A 17,084-nucleotide genomic window follows, 5' to 3' on the forward strand; every position below is an offset into this window, starting at 1 on the left:
AATTACAAATAAACTAAGAGTATTTATTTTAATGTGTTTTCTCTTCTCCTCTCCTTTATGATATTCTAATCTTCATTCTTGCTTTCACCTAATTTCCCAGCCCTCTATCTGGCCTCAGCTATGTTGATTCCCTGGGCTTTATTTCTTTTGAAGACCAACAGGGTTTTTTTAATCCTAGTTTTTGCTTCCAAGGCCCTCACCCTCCTCATTTATCTGTTTGATTACTTTTGCTAATATGCTCAACTGTCCATCCCAGCCCTTCCACTAAGCCCTAAGCAGCCTTAAGTCTCCCATAAGTCTTTCAAGAAGGGAAAGCTGAATTACAATAAAGCCAACTGCACAAATCTTGAAGCCCACTAGAGTCCCTTTTGGTCAATCTGTTTTCTGGCCATAGTAAAAGTGTGTATCATCCTGCTTCTTGTCACAAGCTTCCCTTACTTCCTGAGATTTTCAGATTAGTATTCTGAAAGGGTGTTCTCTGATGGCATTAGTGGGAAATCAGACTGTCAATTTATTTATACCCAGCCTCAGGGCAGAAGCACTGTGCATGCGTAAAGCTACTGGGATGCAGAAAATTCTCTCTGTGTATATATATATGTATAAACATATTGACTGGAGGTGATGTTTAGAATGGAAATCCTTTGCCCTGAGCATTTAGTAGGAAAAATGAGTAACAGTAGGATATGAAAGTACTACAGAAAGAATTGTTGTTGCCAAAGGAGGTCATTTTTTTTTTCAAATTTGTGCTTAATAATATATTTCCTGGAAAGGCTGTGCTCTATATGTAATTACTGTGTTCTTTACATGTGGACTTGAGTAGCCCAAACTTAAGGTGTTGGACTGCCCACATATCATATGAAAGGAAGCATTCCTTGTTATATCTCATACTTCTGATCCCGATGAAATGTGCCAATTACCTGGGGTATACCAGAAGGGAGCAATTATAACTGGTGGGCTAACAGCTGTGGTGTCTTGATGAGAAACACCCTTACCCCAGGGAAGCTGAGTTTGGTTTCCAGCTCTCCTGATTATTGAGCATTCAGAGATAAGATGTTTAACTTCTGTGAAACTCATCTTTAGGGTTGTGGTAAGTTGGAGCTTGGAAGCCATGATGAATTGCTGTTGAATTCCCTCCCAGATGCTTTAGCAACATTTTGAATCATCACATTATGGTAGATCAGAGACCTTGTTAGGTTGGGATCAATTTTCTGTTCAAAAGAGGTGTGTGGATTCCCAGCAAACAAGAGATGTGTGACTTGTGTAAGAGGAGAACAGGATTGGAGGCTCCATCCATCTTATATACCTGGACTATTAAGGAAACACCAGCCACAATAAGGGAAAGCAAATGCTTTCTAGGGACCGCACTGTAATACCTTAAGGTAGAGACCTATTTGCTTACATCAAGAAAAATGTAGATGAGAAGACCCATAGATGGGAAATTCCAAAGAATGCAATTACATATCTGCCCCAGCCAGTTCCTGAGTCAGAAGGATAACTGGACCCACTATTTGAGACCAGATGATTCTTCCCTTATGGGTTCTGCTTGGGTCTCACTGAAAGGAACCCAAAGAGCAGTGAATGAGTTGTAAGAAGGTAATATCTCTCACCTCCCTCTACAAACTCCTCCTTACTGAAGCTGCCCACTCAGTCCAGTCTCAACTAGGAGAAGCTTTGCCTTTGAATAAAGATTAAAATATCTATTTATGTATTTCATAGGATTTTTCTAATTTGATTTTCTATCAAAAAAAAAATGGAAGTCATGAGATCTGCCTGAGCTCACTCAGAAGCATCAGGAAAACTACTTCTAATGAGGTAAATTACGTGGGATGTAACCTCAAGCCTCATGTAGGTTCAAAGGTTATGGTAATGTTCTCTTGTAAAAGAAGAACATAAGGTGATTGGCTATTTGTACTATACAGAAAACAAAAGGGAATATTTTCACAGACAGAAGCAAGCAAAGGCTTTTCAATTAAGAAAATTCCTTGCTTAATTTAGTCTCTCTCCCACTTCCCCACCACTATCCTCAAGCTATTCATATAAGGCCTGAAGATTTCCAGATTTCTAATTTTCCCCCCCTAGAATTTACCTGTTCTGTTCCATTCCTTTGAGCCCTAAACCTCTACTGAATGGAGGTTGTATATTGGTAGTACACTGATGAGCAGCATAAAATAAATGCTATTTTGTTTACTAATTCATGACATATAAGGAGCCATTAACAAAAAGAATCTCTAGTGTTGTAAAATTGATGGATGAGATGGTTTAAAACAGGGTGATTTTAAAAATTTCCTTTAAATAATACATTACACATGACCAGCACTCTGAAGGTAAAAATACTATAATCTATTTGGCAGGTGGATCTGCCACAGCCTCATCTCCATGCCCAATAGCAGGGTTTTCTCTCCTGGGAACACTATTGGCTGCCTACTTTGCAGAATTTCAGCACCATGTTTCTATCTTCTGCTACCTGTGGCTGCATCTTGAGCTTCTTAAGCCTTCCATCGACAGTGCATGGCTATTCTTTTTCCAACAACAGCCTCTCACCTGAACACTTCCCCTTATGTAAAAATGAGACAGCTAAACGAGGCTGGAGGCAGGCAGAAAGAAGACAGGGCTGATTGGAAAAGGTTTCATTAAAAAATAAAACATTTCTCCCTGTTTGAAGTGAACAAAGTCTGCTGGCAAGTGTTCTGCTTGCTGGGTTTTCCAGCTGTTCCCTCCTGAGCACTTGGGTATCAAAGCCATATGGGCCTACGCTAGGACTGTTTACTCTGTTGCCACAGCAATTACAGCCTGACAGTGCTCAGGTCTGTCACCGTTTTCAGTACTATTATTACTCCTCTGCTCATGGATTCTGAAGGTCTATCTGCACAGACACAAACACTGGGAAATCACAGGCACAGCATTTGCAGCCACTGCTCAGAGACTTTTGAATTGATATGAATTTAGTATGTTCCCTTTATCTGGTAAGCAGAACCAAAGGTGTTTAGACTTACACCCACAGGAAAGAAGCATTTCTGCAGGAAATGTCAGTTTTCTACTTTAGGAAGGAGCAGACCGGAGGTTGCAAAGTATCTTCATTTTAATTTGAAAAGATCTACCATCTATATTATTGGATCAGGTCTTTCAGTCTGCATCTAGGCTCAGAGTCATATTCAATGCAAAACTGAGACCCAGACTTGAAGCCTGGACAATGGATTCTTCCATTACTTTGCAAAAATAATTTTCATAAATAAATTCATGAAAAGCACAAACAAATACATTTCCTCTTCAGAATAATCAGAAGGCTTTGCATTCTTATTGTATACATTTGCCTGTATCATCATATTTTCAAATCTATTGGCAATTGGGTAGATGCCATTGTGTGAAGACAGCAAAGTTTCAGAATGATTAAGAGATAATCTTTTCTTATGGTTAATTATATTAATAATCCAATGTTGTCAATGAAATTTTCTTATTGGCTTTTTAGTGCAAACATTTTAAAATTAACCATTATTTCTTAATTTACTTATTGACTCAATATAAGGGTTTTGCATAGCAATCTTATTGCTTTTAAGCTTTGAAGGATTATTTTTCTCTGCATTTGGTCAGGCCTCATTTACTGAACTAAATACAAAGTTGTTATATTGCTTTTGGTCAGATATTATCTTTTGGATCATAACAGCAAATCCTAGCCACACATAAATCTTCAGCCCTAATGGATCTGAGCCCCATTCCTATTTATATTTGTTTTCTGCCTACTCAGTCTCTTTCCAAAGAACTTGATGAAGAAAAACAATACGAGTATCAATGGGGGCTAGTTTTAGTGACTGGAAATGCTTACAACTTGAATGCATACAGGGGTCACAGAGAAAACACCAATGCAAGGGACTGGGAAAATACAGTATGGGTTGAACTGCATATGTTGCTGTACCTGCTTAGTTATACAGCTTTAAAATTATATGTAGAAGCAAACATGGCATCCAAATTAAGTTTGTGTATAGGTACACATGTTCCAAAGTCCAGACTAAGCCAAACAATGTATTTTTTCTTTGAACATTCAAGGTGTTTCCCATTTTTAGTGAAGTTCTAGCTTCCCTAGAAGGATATAAAACCCTTGAGGATTGATATCTTTTCTTATCCCTTTTGATGGTTCTTTAAAGGCCCACACAGGACTCCAAAATCACACCCTATGACAAACGCTGTGCTTAGGGTGTAATATTGAAGGTGGTCTTTTGGGGATGGGAGGCACATAAAATCACCCTTGGTAGTTGAGACCTTGCTTCTTTCAGTTCAACTTCTAGAACAGGGTCATGTGCACAGTGAGAGGTAAATAAATGTTCATTATGAGAGAGAGTGGACACTAGGCTCTCATACCTGGTGATGATAATGCTGACCCAGCCATGTTGGCAACTTTCAAAAAAGCATCCAATTATTCAAGAAACAAGGGAAACAATGGCTATGCACAAATTTACCTGAAACTTGAGAGGAATTGTCAATTGTCCACCAACATTTATTGGTTCATAAAACAATTTAAAACCTCTTGGCAAGTACAAGCATGTAATTCCCAAACACAGTATGGTCTAGGGTTCTGAGGGATATTGCTAAGGTCTCAGCAGAGTGCAAGTTTCCATGAGATGCACTCTGGCCCCTTTGAATGGTCATCACATAGCTCCATCTAACTTTCTGACCAACTTCTCTGACTAGCCAATGACTCTCTCTTTTGGGACAATTTCTCTCTACTTCAAGCTCTGAATTTCCTTTCTTTAATTTAACTTTTGCTTTCCATATAAATTAAGTACACTAGGAATGCTATTCTTTTATCTCATCTTACTCAACAACTTTAATTGGACATAGAGATTAAAATCTCCAACCTCTCCTGCATTTCAGTCAGTAATACTTGTCTTTCTGTTTTATCCACATCAATTTGACTAAGAAAACATGGAGAAAAGTAAAGATTTCCCTCAGAAGGAAGAGAATGAAAACTAAGTAGAGATGAGTGGCATTTATGTATCCAAATCAATACACAGATACACACATGAATATTTGTGATCTGTACAATTCTATTAGGTCCCTGAGTGTGATATTGCATGTGGTTAAAAAAAAGTGCCTGAAATAATCCACATTTATGGAGCCCCTATACTGTGCCTCAATGCAGGGCATGTATATTTTATATCATATTTAATCTTCACAGGAGCACTTTGGTGACAGGTAATGTTTTCCCATTTTAAGAATGAGGACCTGGAACTTGAAGGGGTTATGTAGTATTTGGATGTGGTCAATTTGATAGGGTATGACAGAATTAGGGTTCAGAGATCTGACTATCATCACCGCATTCTCTTTACACTACTCAAAGCAGAGGCTTCTTGGGGAGCATGTTTAGGAACTACTCAAAGTATCTGCTGACCCATTGTTCAGAAACTGTTGGCTCCTTGGTTGCTGAGATGATATGACAGGAGCTTATATTGAACATGAATGGACACAATCACAATTCCTGCTTCACTGATAAGATCAGATGAACTAAAAACACATTACATGACTGACTGATCTTTTAGCCCAACTCTCTTATTTAATCACAGACACAAATTCATGGATATTTCACAGGCAAGCACTAATCTGTCCTTCACACTTTGAGAAGCATTGGGTGTGACTACCATGGTACTCCCACCCAGCAAAAACTGCCTATTGTACAGCATGACCAATGGAAGAATGTGTAGAGAACCACTGTAATCCATATGGGAGAGTTGGGAGCTGCTTCTTCATGTTAATATTATGCCATCTTTGTGAAAACAGTTTTGATTTTTATCTCTTAGTCTTCATTTTCTGAGGAGACTGGGTGAACATGGATGGGCTGATGTGGAACCTGGGTTAAGACTGATATTCCCCAGTTTGCATTCAGAAGTCATGTTGATTGCTAGCAGGTTAAAATAGTTTCACACCTGAGGGTTAATAGCCACTGCTCATCCAAATGAAGCCCTTACCCACTTCTCTAACCTTTTCTCTCCCACTCCTTCCCTGATTCTCCAGAACCTTCTTGGATTTCAGAAACAAAAGAGCTAACATTAGGTAAAGAAAAGCTCTGCTCCATTGCAATGACTAGCATCTGTTCAAAGTGATCTTTGTCCCTCTAAGATGAATTTCTCAAGATGATGGCTATAATCCATGGGGATGTTGAGTATAGAAGCACATCCCTTCTTCTTCCATTTGGTGGTACTAGAAGGAAAATTCAAACATAGGACTGAAAGAATCCACAGAGTTCAAGAGTTATAGGATTATTCCTTTGTCATCAAATAAAATGGTCCCCAGCAGGTTTTGTAAGCCAGGGCCAGAGCTAAGGGATCAGAGTCAGAGAAAATGAGCGCAGGAGCCATTGGGTGGAAATAGTGAAGGAGGGAGGTCTTTAAGACTGGGCTTGTGTGTGTACCTGTTCCATATTGAGAGAGCTTCACGGTCTTTTGGTGGACACATGGAGAAGGGAATGGAGAATTTGGAAAGTAGAACTTTGGGGATGTATAACCTGTAAGAAAGGATGAACTCCAGATTTACAGGAACTATTGGGAATCAAATATGTGATATGTAAAACCTTAGGTATCGGCATAGATATTTGCTTGGAGTCAGGGGACTATTTTTGTTTACCCTGGTTCTACTGGCATTTAACTACATAGCTTTACTCATAGAATTGCCAGTTTATGCATCAATGAAACAGAGATACTCTTGCTTTGTCAAACTCTAGGCTGAATAATGATACAGTCTCTGATTCACATTTGTCCTCATTTATGTGCTCCTGGAAGACATGGAAAGGTAATCACAAAGGACCATACTGTCTGCTGTGTGGTCATTTGTGGTCTGGAAACAATTTCACTAATGAAAGAACCAGAGGATCCAGCATAGAAATGAAGGACACAACTCAAACCTTCAGCCCCACTGGTCCAAGCAAATCTATGGCCTTTTTGCAGTTACTAAGGAAACAATTGCCAGAAATGGAGAGGAAGCTTGGATTGAAAGGATGTCCACAGAGGGGGCTTTGTACAGAGAAGCAGATCTGTTGGATTCTGGCAGAGACACCAACATGCTTGGTGATTGATTTGGTCCTCAGCATGAAAGCATTAGAGTCCATTTGTTGGGGTCGATAAGTGGGGATGCTGTAGAGCCCATCACTCTCCTGCTCTTTCTCATCTTTCTCACCTATTAGAGTTTTTAGATCTGCATGGCTGCATTGGCTCAGTTTAACTTCTCTGTTGAGTGTATGTCAGGGCAGAGATGTATTCATCTCTTAATTCAAGTACAGAGTCTCTTCAAACCAGTTTAAAACTTCAAAGTCACTCTCAACTTGCACTTTGTAAAGGTTATGAGAATATTTCCAGGGACAATACCACGGATATAGATATCTCATTGCTATATCTTTTCTAGACCCTAAGTTACAAAATATTTGTACCAAAAGAAAAATGCCCAGGCCTAGAATCCAAAAAAAAAAAAAATTAAGTGGACTTTAGGGAACACCAAATAGGTCATGTGCAGGAAAAAGGAGAGGCTTAAGAAGCTCGATAAGCCTAGCCAGACTGTCCCCTTGTCTTTTGTCATTATCAAGTATTTGAATTAAAATACTTAATTTAAAATTAACAAATAATAAAAGTTAATTTAAATTTAAGTTTACTCATACTTCACTTGAAATTATATATTATACAAAATAAACTAGTTTAGATATACTCTCCTTTTCAGGCTTGTTTGCCTTGCTTAAGGAACTATGAGAGGCAAAAGCAATTACTTAGTTTTCATGATTAGAAAACAATAAAGACAATACAAAAAATATTTAAGTCATGCAATCTCACCATGCATTTCTAAGCCATTTTTAACAGTTTAGTGTATATTTATCATAACATTTTTAAAAAAAAAACTATGACCATAATGGATACACTATGACATGTCATAACTTTATCTCCATGGTTTTGCCTGTTCCAAAAACATTATTATGTTAATATTCTATGAGATACATACCCTCAAGTTTATTGGACTAGTAATATACTGGGATACATTTGAGAGTTTCTCATTTTATAATTATTTTCTTAAAATTAATTTCTGGAATTTGGGTTATGAAGGCTTTTGAAATAATTTCCAAATTGTCCTTGGGAAATACTGTAGGGATATGCTCCTCCATTTATGACAGGGTCTAACAATGCCTGAATCCAGCCCTTTGCCAGAAGACCATTAAGATTTGGAAGGTGAGGGTGAGTTGAGATTGAGAAGCAAATCATGCTGTTTTATTGTTATATTAATTTGCATTTTATATCAAAGGAAGTTAATTTTTCCTTCACTGCAATTATGTTTATTTTGTTGTTTCCATTTTAGTTTGTGATATTCGGGGCTATTTAGACATTATAATTTTATTCCTTTGATCATTCCTATTTCCCTTTATGGTTTGTTCTGATGAGAATAGGCATTGGAAGACTTTCTCCTGCCTAGAGATGATAATACATGTAAACTTATATTTTATTTTTTATCATCAAATTTTTTGAACATTTACCCTTTAATAAAAAAGCAAATTTCATTTTTGTGGTAATAATTTTCCATCAAATACTAACCAATTGCTATTTCTTTCTCTTTATCATAGAACATTTCCTGGTACTATGAGAGCATATTTTTCACATGCAAAGTTTTACATTTTCCAAGGTTGTTTGTGCTTTTTGTATTTTTTTCTTGATCTGTCTGCCGTGTTTTGCATCAATATCATAACATTTAATTGCAGGAATACTTTGAAGATATTGTAGGTTTTGTTCTAGGCCATAGCAATAGAGGAATGATTGCAATAGAGTGAGTCACACAACTTTTTTTATTTCCCAGTGCATATAAAAGTTGTGTTTATACTACACTGTAGTCCATTAAATGTACAATAGCATTATATCTAATAAAGGATATACCTTTATTAGATTAATTAAATTAATCTAATAATTTAATTTAAAAATACTATATAGCCAAAAAATGCTGATGATTATCTGAGCTAGTTAGGAAAATGGTGCCAATTAGAAGCAGACTTGCCCCAATGCTTAAATTTGTAAAAAAAAATAAAATATCTGTGAAGCACATTTAAACAAAGCACAATAAAATGAGGTATGCCTATACTGAAGCATATAATAGGCTTTTCCTAACTTTAAGGAAAAATCACATTATTATATTTTATTCTTTATTTCCAGATTCTTGTGGGATATTCTTGCCATGTGTGCTTCTAAAGTGGAATTAGTTTGCCAAGTCTGAAAATCCTCCTTGGTGTTTTAATTTCCTATGCTTTTTTAGACTAATATGAAAAGAATTGATATTGCATGGTATTTGGTTTTGCTTTCCCAGAACTCAGCACATTTCTTCATTTGTTTAAATTTTCCTTGTTATCTCCTGATAAAACCCTAACATTTATCACATAACCCTTGGGTAGTTATTACTAATTTCATTCTCAGATATTTTGTAGTTAGCGTGCCATTGTGAATGAAATTCTTATTATACTTTATAATTTATTTTGCTAGTTTATAGAAAAAATTGATTTTTGTATATTTAATTTGTAACCTTGTCTATTTACTCGATTCTTGCCTTATATCTAATAAATTGCATGTTCTAGTTGATTCCTTTGGTTTGTTTTAGTATATAATTAGTCTTCAAGTAATGATAATGTGATTCCTTCTTTCAAATATGTATGACTCATTTTCTTATTGAATTGCCTGAAACTTTTTAAATGATGGTAAACAAATAATGGTGAGAGCAGGCCCTAGTTTGGGCCATAGTTTTGATAAGGACTGTGTGCTATTTAACTATTTTGTTTATGTAGTAAGTATTTGTTATTATTATTGATAATAATGGATGCTTTTACAATGTGAAATGGGTCAAGTGCCAATCTCAAGTTTTATATTCATCACTCACTGAAGTATTTTAGCAGCTTCATGAGCGATGTATTATTTCTCTTATTTCCATTTATGAGAAAATGGAGGCACTGTAAAGTCAAATGACTTCCTTGAGATCATACAGTTACAAGTGGAATCATAGGATTGAACCTCAGCAATCTGGGCCTCAGAGTCTATGTCTACACCCACCAGGCATACTGCCCTCTGGTTTAGAGTACATTCTTGTCGGGTCATATATTACATACAACTTGTGTTAAAGTCATGCATTCATCCAGAGGTTCCTTTTCTCTGTCTTTCGTTTTCTTTTTATCATTGATATCAGTGGAAATCTAATGACACCATCTCCATGCCATTCTTAAGAAAATAATCTTTAGATCTTATTGTATAATTTTTTAATATATCCTATTTCTGAACAGTTTTCTTTAATTAGGATGTATACCGATACTTGTATCTATCTACTTACCTACCTACCTATCAGATTAAGTTGCTGTTTAACTTCTTATAATGGTCAGGTTTTTTTTGTTTGTTTATTTTCAGCATCATACTAACGTTTTAAGGAAAATTTTAAAGTTTTTCCTCATGTATGTATGGTTTGCATTCATTGCTTGCCTTCTGATTTTGTCTTGAGACCTTCACATATAAGTGACTTTTGCGGGAACAAATATTTTTTCTCAAAATTCTGTATATCTTGCTTCACTGTTGTTAGTATTTAGTACTGTGAGCAAATCTTACACCACTTTCCATGTCTTTTCATTAACTGGATCTCATCTATTCAGTGAGCCTGTGGATCAGTTATTGTTTGGAATCTTTATCTTCCTCATCCTTACTCCTCTCTCTTTCTCCTTGGCTTCTATTTTGACAACCCTATTATCTCATTCTGAAGTTCAATATTAGGGGCATATCACTTTCCCTTAATCTGTCCTAAAATTCTTATTTATATATTTAGCTCATCATTTCAATCTATTTTTCCACTTAAGATGTTGGAAAATGTCTTGAAGTTGTCTTCTGTGTAATGCATTTTATTTTCTGCATCAGTCTGTTAATGCTTTCCATTTTGGCTTTTAATTTAGAAATTGTATTTTCCATCTCATAATGCAATCTCTTCTAATCTATTGCTGTTCCCTTTTCATGCTTTGGTGGTACTTTCATCAGCACAACATCCTCTTGTGTCTTTCTGGAGACTATAAATTTCTGTAAATTAATTGCATAGAAAGACATTGGTTCGGGACGTTCAGAATGCCCTTGTTTTAATTGAGTTATTTATCCATAGGTATAATATTTTCCCTCTGAATATTTCTATAGAGTATTCAATCATGCTCAGTTTTATAAAGAGATAGACTTTGCCAGAGGTTGCTATAGGTTTGGGGTTTAACTGATACTAAGTCTCATCTGTTTATAACCTGGGTTTTGTGGGAAAAGTAGAGGACCATACAAGTTTTGAGGGTTGATTGGAAACAACTATACAAAGCCAGGATCTTCAGAGATGACAAGAGCAGTCAATAAATATGGAAACTGCAATTTAAATGACAAACTAAAATATCTGACTGTTTTAGCCATAGTTTAAGTAGAGCAGAAAAAGATAGCAAAGTCTTAATAAAGACTTTAATTCTTAAATATAGTCCTACTTTTAGTGACCCTTTACTGACAGGGTCTTAAGTACTCAGGGAAAAAAGACACAAGTTCTAGTGGGAGAAAAGGACAATAAAACTAATCAACAAAGACTTTTTTTCAAAATTAAAAAAAAGAATTTTAAAAATTGTAAAATGTTTGAACAAAGAAGCCTACTTTATTGATATTTAACAAAAAATCAAACTAATGAATGATATGCAGAAAACTGCATAGAAAGGAATAATTAGGTGCAGTAACATAAATTAAATGTTTATAAGTGTTTTAGAAGGTCTTTGAGATGGATGAGCTAGTGAACTGATTCAACAAAGTGGGAGAAAGAATTATTAAAAAGAAACATTAATATAAAAAATGTTTAGAATTTATTATAGTGAATAAAAAACCCCAGAAATTATGAAAGTAAGATCAAGAGATGGGGGATGAAATTAAAATAGGTAAGTTTAATAGTAGCTTATCTTTGATTTCCTTGTCAGAGACTAGGGGAGATGCAATATTCAAAATGACATTTTTCTAGAGTTGTTGAAAGATACCAATGACAGTGTCAATAACTTCCAAGTGAAAGAAATGAAAATAATTGTAAATTTTGTTCAGAATATCAAAGATACATAGAAGATCTTACAAATAGCTAAAGGGAGATTTAGCATTCATTTATTAGCATAAGATAGCTGAATCATTTTTTTTAAGTAGCAGTAATTTTGTAAATGTTTGTTGTATGAATGTCCTCTTGAGAGGATAATAGAGCCCTCTCTCTTCCAAGTACTTATATTTTACATGCAAACTATAGCAACAAAGTCTGAAAGTGTTTGGGGGCTGAGGGTAGCCACCTCCACTTTCACTGTTAACTCTTCACGATAAATATCATCATCTCATGATTTGTATCTTGCTTTATTTTAACTATCATTAAATCATGAGCATTTCTCACATTGCCAAATGGTTGTTATAATTATCATTTTAATGACTTCATTATAGTCTATCAAATTTATTCCATTATTATTTCTTAGTCATTCCTCCTTTATTAGACATTTAGGGTTTAATTTCCCTCAATTTTTGATTATTGCATATAACATTGATATAATTTACATTTTTATGCATATAACTTCACTTTTATTTTCAATCAGTTGATTAGGAATTGTTCCCTGAAGTGACATTACCATGTCATATGTTATTGAACAATTTCCCAAAAGGTATGAATCAGACCTTTTGATATTTGCCTGCTTTTAGCATAAAATAAGGTCAGCACTGATTATTATAAATTTGAAAATATGTTTACCAATTTTCTGGGTACAAAAGACATGTTTATTTAAGTACTGTAATTGACCATTTTCTCACATTTGTTTAATTTATTAATTGCTTTTCCTCTTTTGCAAATCAATTATCAATGCTTTGGCTATTTAAACTTATCTTGTTTTGGATCCTAAGATTGTCTTATCAATATGTAACAGATATTCTTCTTTTGGGTCAATTATCAAGAAAACTTTTTTAAAAAAAGATAATGGAGGATCATACAAGTAGATTGGTTTTCTACTGCTATGCAGAGTAGTTCACGTTTTCTAGCAACATTGGTATGAGAATACTGATTTGGCAGACCCTGTCCACTCACCTGGCGCTCATCTCTAACCTCTTTTCTCTTACCTTCCTCTTTTTAAGAGGTTGGACAAATTAAAATGTTCTGCTACTAGACTATCATGAAGCTGAAGGTGGCTCTACTATACAGTTCTGGTCAATCAAATGTTAGGTAAAAATTAGTGCCTTCTCCATTTCCCCCCATTTTCTCTTTATTCTTTTTATTTTCATTTTTTTTTATTGATAATGTATTATCTGGAGCTACAGAATTCACCTTTCAATCATGATAAAAAATAAAGGAGCATGGCTAGTAGCATGTCCCTGATTTTAAGTTGCTGAAATAATGCTATGAACCTTCTACTGTGCCCCAAATGTATTAAGGGTGCAAAGTGAAACCCTATTTATTTAAATCACTACAGCCACACGTTTGCATATATGAGGTGTTTAAAGGAGAATTGGATGTCTATTTTATTAATACTCACTTTCAAACTAATCCAAAGCCAACTTTCTTCACAAAATTGCTACTGTGAGCCTATGATGATTGACCATTGTAGAGTTCAAAATTTCTAAATGTTTACTTACCTGTTTATCAGATCACAACCAGATATAGGAATGAGTAACCTAGCAGAAAAATAATATCTATACACTATATTTAAATAGAGTATTTGACAATGGGAGAACACAATATAAAGATACTCAGTGACTTTTTTATCCAGAGAAGTCAAGTTCCACTTGACAAATGCAATATTCATCTGAGAGACAATCCATGCCTCTTCATACTCACTATGTATATCAAATTATTTATATATTTATAATATATGGAGAATATGCCATATGATAGGTATGCACTCTATGACAGGGATGATAAAGTTAAATAATAAATAAATACTGCTCAGTCTTTGCCTTTAAGTATTTTTCTTCCAGACTAGGGATTGAATGAGAGGAGGTCATTCATATAAACCAATTTTTTATACAGTATTAGAGTAAAAATAATTGAGTGTTAAGGAGAAATTAACACTAGTAGTAGAGGACAAAATAAAATCAAGGACTTGGGCAAGTTCTAACACCCATAAAGTTGTTCAGGTTCCTTTAATTGAGGTTTTCTGAACTAGTCATTTTATGATACCAAAACATTACCTGAAATAAACAGGCCAATATCTGGGATATGAAGATATTCTTACATTATAAAAATGCTGTCACTGTAGCTCTTATTGCACAGAAGTGCTCAGGTGTGAAGCAATTGCCCTTAACCTGTCATTATGGAACATGGTATAGGATTTATTCTACATAGAACTTGTTCTTCTTTTGACCTCTACAGAATACCTATAACCTGCTCTGTTAAATGCTGGGGTTTCACATGTGTATAGTGGGTGTCACCTGCCCCAGAGGGGCTGGTGTCTTGCTCTCATTTTCCTTATCTACCACCCTTGCCATCAGCAAGGAGGTGGCCATGGAACAGGAGACAGTGACCTTTAAAGCTTCCTTCCTGCCAACTAGCCAGCATTGCTGGAACCAGGAAGAGCAGCCTAAACAGGGGGGGCAAGAACCAGACCTTACAGCCTTAGCATGAGGGGAGAGATTCTGGGGTTTTTCTCTTTTTAAAAAGCAATCTTTATATTGTTTAGGGAATTAAAAAAAACAATTTGTTCAACATCTGCCTTTCCCTTTGTACTGCTGCTATTTACAGAGGAACAGACTTCTCTTAACTCTGAAGTATCCTTTCTTCAGGAAACAGGTATCAAAGCATGCAGCAAATCAAATTTTCCACTATCTGAAATAAACTTGAGGACTTTCCACTTCCCTTTGTGCTTTTACCTAGGATTCTTTGGTGAATCTTGTGATTTCTTGATTTGGCACTGTGATTTTTCTTGGAATGCTCATGATCAAGCTTTTAAAATTCTTATTACCTATCCCTGTCTTTTATATTGATATCATCTGAGTGTAAAAACCTATTTTGGGCTGAGGATGTGGCTCAAGGTAGTGCACTTGCCTTGCATGCGCGGGGCGCTGGATTCGATCCTCAGCACCATATAAAAAATAAAATAAAGATGTTGTGTCCACTGAAAACTAAAAAAATAATAGTAAAATTTCTCTCTCTCTCTTTAAAAAAAACCTATTTTGATTTTTAATTGACACACAATAACTGTACATATTTGTGGGGTACAGTGTGGTATTTTAAAACATATACACCCTGGGTAATAGTCAAGGCAGAGTAATTAGATCCATCATATGATACATGTATCATATAATGAGCCCCAAGTTAAATGTTTCCTCTTTTCTAGCACATTTATTTGTGCTAGAAAGAATCAAAATAATTTTCTTTTAGCTATTTTTAAAATATATAATAAATTGCTAACTATTTTATTAAAGTATAACTTATTGTGTAGTACATAATAATATATTAAGTAATAATTCACTATTAATTTATTTTTTAACTAGATAAAATATAATTTGTAAATATGAACACCTCAGGAGCATCTGACTTCTGTCATATCAAACACCTTCATGAGGAAAAAGGAAAGAGCAATTAAGCTAATATCAATAAATGGCATGGGTTCTTTGAAACATTCCTTATCATCAGATACTCAGATGACTGGAGGAGTAAATGTAAATCCATTTTGCAGATGAGGAAATCAATGCTAATATAGGTCAGTAAGCTCAAGGTCACAGAATCAGAAAATAGTGAAACCAGGATTTGAACCCAATCCTGATCTAATTTTGAAAGCTGCATACTTCTAACTCTCCTATTCTGTGTACAGCATTTTCTGTTGAGCTTTCATTTCATAATTCATGTGGTAACCTCTATTACTTACTAGCTTTTCTGTCATGGATAAATGACGTGATTTTATGTGTGTGAATCTGCTTCTTTGTGATATGGTGAAAATAAGAAATTACACCTCACAAGACTTTTGTAATGAATCACTGATTTAATGTATATAAAATAGTTCAGAACAGTACCTGGCATATAGTAAGTGATTAATGAAATTTTGTTAATTGTTATTACTGTCTATTATTTGTTACTTCATAGGTCAGGCCCTAGAGCATGCATGTCTTGACTTTGCTTTCTTGAATTATCTCAGTACAATTGAAAAGGTAGTTTTAAGTGTGTGTATATATATATATATATATATATATATATATATATATATTCAGTTTTAGTATTTATGTGTGAAGGATTACCCTCACTCTTCTCCACTGGTTGACAAATTAATTTAGGAGAATATATAGAGAGTTCCTGTTAGTAAGACTGCATTTTTGTTTCAGCAATGGAAACTTTCTGACAGAAGTATTGCTGCTTTGACTGCAGTGGTGTGGCAATAGCTTATTACTGATCCTGCAACTGCCCTCTGCTCTTCATGGCCACGGACCAGCTTAATATTTGCTATGGTTTGGATGTGAGGTGTCCCCCAAAAGCTCATGTGTGAGACAATGCAAGAAGGTTCAGAGAAGAAATGTTTGAGTTATGAGGGCCTTAACCCAATTAGTGAATTAATCGCCTGAAGCTATTGAGTGGTAACTAAAGGGGTGGCTGGAGGAGGTGGGGCACTGGGGGTGTGGCTTCGGGGTTCATATTTGTATCTGGTGAGTGGAGTTGCTCTCTCTGCTTTCTGATCATCATATGAGCTGCTTCCCTCTGCCACTTTTCTGCCATGATGATCTGTCTCACCCTGAGCCCTGAGGAATGGAGCCTGCTTTCTATAGATTGAGACCTCTGAAACCATGAGCCCCAAGTTAAATGTTTCCTCCTCTACAGTTGTGCTTTTAGGTCTTTTAGTCACAGCAGCAAAAAAAAAAAAAAAAAAAAAAAACTGACTAAAACAACATTGCTTCTAGGGAACCTTGGATGTTCACATAACCCAGGCTGAAAATCACCAATCCATGGCACCCTCAAGAAAACACATTGGACAGTGACTGACACATACCATTAACTCTCAATTTCTGTGATAGGCATGTGTCTGGGAGTCCTTCCTCCTTATCTCAAATTGTCACAACTCAATTCCCATTACATAGTGACAGTTGACTGCTTTGTTTAAC

General features: G+C 35.4%; 1 protein-coding gene across 2 annotated transcripts in view; it reads left to right on the forward strand.

Moving 5' to 3' along the window:
- The window catches only part of Agbl1 (AGBL carboxypeptidase 1), a 719,307-nt gene that overhangs the window by 478,703 nt on the left and 223,520 nt on the right, over positions 1 to 17,084 (forward strand). The gene's annotated exons all lie outside the window — the stretch shown is intronic.

Source organism: Marmota monax, unplaced genomic scaffold, assembly GCF_021218885.2.
Source record: "Marmota monax isolate L192 unplaced genomic scaffold, Marmota_monax_Labrador192_F-V1.1 WCK01_AAM20220418_F8-fsc00005, whole genome shotgun sequence".
Taxonomy (NCBI): Eukaryota; Metazoa; Chordata; class Mammalia; order Rodentia; family Sciuridae; genus Marmota; species Marmota monax.